Source organism: Crocuta crocuta, unplaced genomic scaffold (assembly GCF_008692635.1).
Source record: "Crocuta crocuta isolate KB4526 unplaced genomic scaffold, BGI_CrCroc_1.0 scaffold168, whole genome shotgun sequence".
Classification (NCBI taxonomy): domain Eukaryota; kingdom Metazoa; phylum Chordata; class Mammalia; order Carnivora; family Hyaenidae; genus Crocuta; species Crocuta crocuta.
In genome coordinates, this window is record NW_027532591.1 from 3,872,781 (window position 1) to 3,879,868 (window position 7,088).

At 38.6% G+C, this 7,088-nt stretch overlaps 1 non-coding gene across 1 annotated transcript; it reads right to left on the bottom strand.

Moving 5' to 3' along the window:
- Positions 1–6,620: 6,620 nt before the first annotated feature.
- Positions 6,621–6,727, bottom strand: LOC144244504 (U6 spliceosomal RNA). Its single transcript, XR_013338965.1, has one exon. It is a non-coding gene; the product is annotated as a U6 spliceosomal RNA (small nuclear RNA).
- Positions 6,728–7,088: the final 361 nt, after the last annotated feature.

Sequence of the window (7,088 nt, forward strand, 5' to 3'; positions counted from 1 at the left end):
AGGGTTGGGATTTTAAATGTGGTCAGAAAAGTCCCATGGATAAGGAAATATTAGAGAAAAGACTTTGAGTAAGAGAGTGACAAAGAGTATATCTAGGATGGGGAGAAATCAAGGCAAAAGGAGCAACAGTGCAAGGCAGATGTGTGCCTAGTGGATTTGAGAAATATGAAGGACACCAATATGACTGGGGTAGAATGAGGGAAAGGGTGAATAATTAAGAAAGAAAGTCAGAGAGGTTATAGTATCCTACATCAAGTGAGGTTTNGGAGAGTGCTGCTATGAACATTGGGGTACATCTTATGGGTCATTTTAAAGACTTTGCCTTTAACACTGAATGAGATGGAAAGTTACAGGAGTTTTGAACAGAGAAAGACCATAGTATAGCCTAAGTTTAAAAAAGATTATTTAGATTACTGTGGGAAAAATAGAGTGTAGATAACAAGAGCAGAAAGCAGTAAAATAAATATGATATTGTTGCAACAATCCAGATATGATGATGGCTTGTGTCAGAAAGTTAGCAATTGGAGGTGGGGGAAAATGGAGGTTGAAGGAAGAAATGGTAGGAAGTGGTGAGATCTATATATATTTTGAAGGCAGGGCTTACTTGATTTGCTAAAGGACTAACTGAGGTATGGAGAGAAGAAAAGAGTCAAGGATGATGCATGGATTTTGCCTAATGGAGTGAGATGGAGGAAGACTGTGGAAGAAACCAGTTTGGGGAGAACATCAGGAATTTTGTCTTGCACTAAGTTTGAGGTGCTTTTTGATTTTTATTTTTTAATTTTAGAAAGAGGGAGAGAGCAAGGGAAGGGAAGAAGAAGAGAGAATGTTCAGCACAGAGCCTGATGCAGGGCTTGATCCCAGGACCCTGAGATCATGACCCGAGCCAAAATCAAGAGTTGGACACTCAACTGAGCCACCCAGGTGCCCAATAAGTTCGAGATACTTTTTAAACATCTAAGTTGAAATGTCAAGAATGCAATTGAAATAAAAGTGTGGAGTTCAGGGGGGCAGAAAGCATTAAGGCCATGAGACTGGGTAAGACTATCTATACAAAGAGTGTCTGTAGATCCAAGAAGTCCAGCTGCAGCCACTCCAATGTTAGAAATCAAGGAAATGAAGTGGAACTAGCAAAAGAGAGGGAACTGAGAAGGAGAAATCAACAGTGAGTTTAGAGCAAAACCAGGAGAGCATGGTGTCCGTCCTGGAACCAAATAAAGACAAATTGTTTCAGGAAGAAATGAGGAAGGAAGGAGGGAGTTAGCAAATGTGCCTGATCTGATTATAGAGCTACTTAGATAAGAAGTGAGAATTGACCTCTAGATTTATCAACATGGAGTTCTTTGGTGACCTTGGTAAAAACAGCTTCAGTTAAGGGAGGGAATAAAACCTGATTAAAGTGGCCTCCAGAAAGAATGAAAAGGTAGGACTTCAAATCAAGGAATGTAGATAATTCTTTAGAGTTTAGAATGTAGATAATATTTGACTGAAATGAAGAGCAGAGAAATAATGTGTTACCTAGAAGGGAATATGGAGTCAAGAGAGGTTTCTTTTTTTAATATTAGAGATACTATTGTGCTTCTTTAAGCTGATGGGATGATCCTTTGAAAAGTGAAATACTAATGAGATAGACAAGAGAGAATTGCTGGAGCATAAGGGAAAGGATTTGCTTTCAGAGTACCATTGAGAGGACAGGAGTATACAGGCATGGATGAAGGTGGGTGGGTTATCTGCTAAGAGGGAACAGAAAGAAGAAGGTACTGGAAGTTTGAAGGAAAAAAAGGGCGAAATAGTCATTTAGGGAAAGTAGATAAACATTTAAAATAAAATGATTACCAGATATCAGTAAAGGATCACTTGAGGTTAGTGGTAATGAATTTGTAGAGTCCAATTGACATCATTGTGGGTTTTTCTTCAACAACTTTCCAAAAGGTAGAGTTAGATTGTCCAGGGTAGGGGTTTTTTGAGACAGAATAACAAAGCAAGAAGAGGAAAAGAGAAGACGACATATCAAAGAAATTATTATAACATTGGACACGGGAATTTAAGTGGGTAAGAAAAGAACTGAGGACATAAGATGGGTAAGGAATGGTCAAAAGATGTTAGGATGACTGGCCTGGGGACTATCAGAGAACTATTATAGCTGGGATGTTGGAAGGAGTGAGCTAGAAATGCAGGAGTGGTAGAAGGATAAGAAAGAATATTGATAGGGGCCTCTGGGTAGCCCAGTGGGTTAAGCATCAGACTCTTGATTTTAGCTCAGGTCATGATCTCACAGTTGTGAGATCGAGCCCTGTGTGGGGCTCTGCTCTGAGAGCAGAGCCTGCTTAGGATTTTTTCCCACCCTCCCGCTCTGCCCCTCCCCAACTTGCATGCTCGCTCTCTCTTCCTCTCACTCTCTCAAAAAAAAAATGTTTAAAAAGAAAAATTAATAGTAGATCACTAATCCCTAAGAAATATTATTAGTATTAAGACCCAGTCTATGCCTTCAAAGTGCTCATTATGTAGTACAGAAGACAAGGCAGAAATAAATGCTCAAGATAAGTACATGCAATGCCTATAGGGGCCAAAAGGAACCTTCAAGTAAATGTGAGGGTCAGATCAAGGAAAGCATCCAAAGAAGGAGGCATTTGAGGTGAACCTCAAAATGGAGCAAGTGCAGAGCATAGCCTGATAGACCGCAGCATTTAAATCATTGCAGTGAGTGTTCGGAAAGCAGTGGTAGGAGCATGGGATGGGAACTATGGCAGAACACGAGACTAAAGAATGGACTGGGGCCAGGTTAGGAGATCTTTGAAACATCAGGCTAATGTGCAAGCATTTTTCTGTAGGTAGTAGTGAGGTTAGGAGCCCTTCTGCATAAGTGAGCCCACTTCTTAGCATGATAAGAAGTCATATTGGGGGCACCTGGGTGGCTCAGTCGGTTGAGCGTCCAACTTCGGCTCAGGTCATGATCTCACGGTTTGTGGGTTCGAGCCCCGCGTCGGGCTCTGTGCTGACTGCCAGCTCAGAGCCTGGAGTCTGCTTCACGTTCTGTGTCCCCCTCTCTCTCTGACCCTCCTCTGCTCATGCTTCCTCTCTCTCTGTCAAAAATAAATAAAAACATTTTTAAAAAAGTCATTGGTTTCTGTATTTTAATCAGTCTAAAGGTGCTTCTTCTCCATTACGTACTTATATATATCATATTTAGAGTTTTGTATTTCACTAGGATTTTCTGATTGTCCTTGTGAGATCATCTCCAGTCCACTGCATTGATACTGTTATTTTTCTGCAAACAATGTACTGCCATACGCCCATTCCCTTTTTTTCCAACTTCATCTTCCAACTTCAACTTCACCCCCCAGTGTTGGTAGGAAAGTCTAATATGTGACCCCTTTGGGCCCTGCCAGAAAGGGGTAGAAATAGGTTGGTTGGGATCAGAACTATGCTGTCCAGAGCATTAGGACTAGTCAAAGTGGACAGGAGTTGAAGGTGAAGAGTCAAATCCTCCCAGGGTAGAGGAAGACACAAGGGGCACAGTCTCACGACAGAGGTCACAATTTTTTCAGGAACTCAGTATCAGTACCAACGATGGGGTCAGTCCCTTTGCAAGCCATATTTATAATGTCATTTGAAAGTATCAGAACCTCTGTCTTTACAGACTAACCAGGTAAGTGTTGAAACCATTACCTTTTCTACCACATTATTGTGGTTTGGTCAAGTCCCTTCTTTCCTCTGAACCCAAGGCCCTGTCTACAAAATGAGGGATCTGGATTCATCCTTTTCTAGGGTTGCTTCCAACTAACATGTTCTACTTTTTCTGTTACCTTCTATTCTGTATTAAATTCATAACATGTGCCAGGCATTTTTCTAAGCATGAGACCCTTGTTCTCACCCCCTTTTCTCTTCACCCTTGTTATGAATTCTGTTGGGATTTTCTTGTTTAAAACGTTTGGAAAAAGTGATATGTTAGGAGCTTTATTTCACACAGCATATTTGAGAGAAAATCACATAAAGGGCTTTGTTTTTTCCAGCAGCTGAAACAGTAAAACCACCACTTGTACTGCCCTCAAGTGGTGACCCAAATATCTTCCTGGTTGTAGTTTAAGGAATAAAATGTTTTCAGAGGAGCCTAAGGCGGGTGGCTTTGATCGAATCTCTTTTAAAGGATGGGCTGAAGCTCATCATTGTTTTCATCAGCACACAAATCTGTTCTAGTTTCTCCTATCTTTAAGGAGCTATTTTATAACCCTGACTCCCTCTCCAGTCCTATTTCTCTGCTTCCCTTCACAGCCAAATTTCTCAAAAGAGTTATCAGTATACTCTTTCTAGTTCCTCACCTCCAATTTATTTTTAAGCTTTTTACTTCAGAATAATTGCAAACTTTCAGAAGAGGTGCATGAATATTACAAAGAATTCCTATACGCTTTTCACCCCAATGCACCAGAACTTAATATTTTGCCACAATCTCTTTATCTGTGTGTATGCATATGTGTATGAATGCATGCATATATACAAATGTTTCCTGAACCATTTGAATTGTAGTATTTACCCCTAATATCCTAAATATTTGAGTGTATATTTGCTAAGAACAAGGACATTCTCTCTTTTTTAATTTTTTAAAGTTTTATTTAAATTTTTTTTGTTTTTGTTATTTATTTTTGATATAAAGAAAGATAGAGCATGAGCAGAAGAGAGGCAGAGAGAGAGGGAGACACAGAATTGAAGCAGGCTACAGACTCTGAGCTGTCAGCACAGAGCCCGATGCGGGGCTCAAACCCGCAAACCATGAGATCATGACCTGAGCCGAAGTTGGATGCTTAACTGACTAGCCACCAAAGTGCCCCAGGACATTCTCTTATATACCTGCATCCTCCTACCCCGCCCTCTCCCATGTGTGATGATCAAATTCGGGAAATTTAACATTGATAGAAATCCTTATATTCAGTACATATTCAAAGTTCACTTAATGTCCTGATACTGTCCTGTCTAGCAGCTTTCCCTCTGATGCAGTGCCTGATCCCTAATCATACATTATATTTAACTTTCATGACTCTTTAGTCTCCTCTAATCTAGAACAGTTCCCCAGCCTTTGATTGTTATTCATGATATTGACATTTTTGGAAAGTACAGACCAATGTTTTGTAGAATTTCCTCCTATTGGGTTTTGTTTCATGTTTCCCTATAATTCTATTTCTTTTTCTCCTTCTTTTTTGGAGGGAGCAGGAATACTACCCATGGGATGTTATGTCCTCAATGCATAAAGTGAGGAAAAACATTGTGTCACCTCGTCCCATTGTTGTTCACTTTGACCAGTTGGTTAAGATGGCATCTGTGAGGTTTTTTCACTATAAAGTTAGCATTTTTTCCCATATAAATAATGAGTAATCTTTGGAAAGGTACTTTGAAATTCTATCAAGATCTTGTTCCTCTTCAAACTTATGCTCAAAGTTTCCAACATTCATTGCCAATTGATAGTCTCTACTACTTCTATGTTTTTGAACGCTGGTTATGCTAATGACTTCTAAATTCATATCTTCATCCCAGAACTCTCTTCTGAACTCCAAACTTACAACCAACTGCCTAATTGATATCTACTTGGATATTTCACTGACATCTTAAGTTTAACATGTGTAGAGTAAAACTCCTAAGCAATGTCTGAATTAATAATTCTAAAGGTGGCCAAGTGGTGATTTTATAATTCCATTATTCCACCTACATTTTTAGTTGACATTATACTGTAAGCAAGATCTTTCCCTTTTCTCTTACTTATTTATATATTTATTATCATTAGTATAGATTTATAGATTCTTACTGTATTTAATAGGTTATAATCTGTCACTGCCATTATTCATTTTAACGTTCAACTTGTCCCAGATTTGGCCAGTGAGAGGCCCTTCACACTGGCTCCTGTATCCTTTTGACAGATGCCCAACTTTTTTTTTTTTTTTAGCAATTTCTTGCTTTCTGGTATAATACAGCATCCCAAGTTCATCTTTTACTTTTCCTGTCTAGTCTTGGAAATCATCCATCTCTCCAAGAGCTACCCTTTTAGTAGGCAATGGTATTTAGAAACCAAGATCTGGGCACCAGATATGCTCATTGTTACTGGGGTGTAATTGCATTTAGGCCCTTTAGGTAAACAGAGCGATGAAGGAAAAATGGCAGCTTAATATAATTTAACTATTTTTAATCATGAATTCTTTACTAGTACACTTAATTCCAATTCAGCACCACAAGGTTCTTTCTCCTTTTCCTTATTTGCATCTCCCTTTTCCCACAGTGGGAACTCTGACTCCCAATGGCATCATTGTCTTTTTTCATTTGCTCAGTGTTGTGATATACATAAAATAGTTTCAGAATGGCTACATCCATGTCACTTAAAAAAAATCTATTAAATTGGATTCAAAATTTGTTTGTGTTTTGTTTTGTTTTTAGACTAAAGGTATATATTCAAAGTGCTGTGTTCAAAAGTTATTTGGATTAAGTTTTATTTTGCTTCAGAATGTTTATATTACTTATTTATATATAGTTAGGCTTAGTTGTTTTCTATTTATATTCAGTTTTAGAATCCCTTTCATTCTTGTGGATTTAAATTTCTGTTTGAATATGTAAAAGTTAACATTGTCAAATCCATCTGAAAACATATGGAATGCTTCACAATTTGTGTGTCATCTAATATGGAGGAGTCATGCCAATTTTCTCTGTATAGTTTTAGTTTTAGCAAATGTGCTGTCAAAGTAAGAACCCCTTCAATTCATTTTCAGCCTGTTTGATGTTTACTTAGCACCTCCACACACACCTCCACACACACACACACACACACACACACACTTCACTATTTTTTTTAATCATTATATTATTTGACCTTTCCACACTCAACTGACCGCTCTCATTTTCTTGACATACTCTATTCTCTTGATTTTTGATTCCGCCTTCTTCTGGTTCTACTTTCTCTTCACAGGCCTCTCCTCATTCTCCTTGTTTGTTCAACCACTCTAAAATGTGTGGCTCCTCAGGACTCTTCTTGGCTCTGTTCACTTCTCTCTGTATCCTCTCCTCCTAGATAATCTCAACTACTTCTATATCTTCGGATGATGATACCAGGA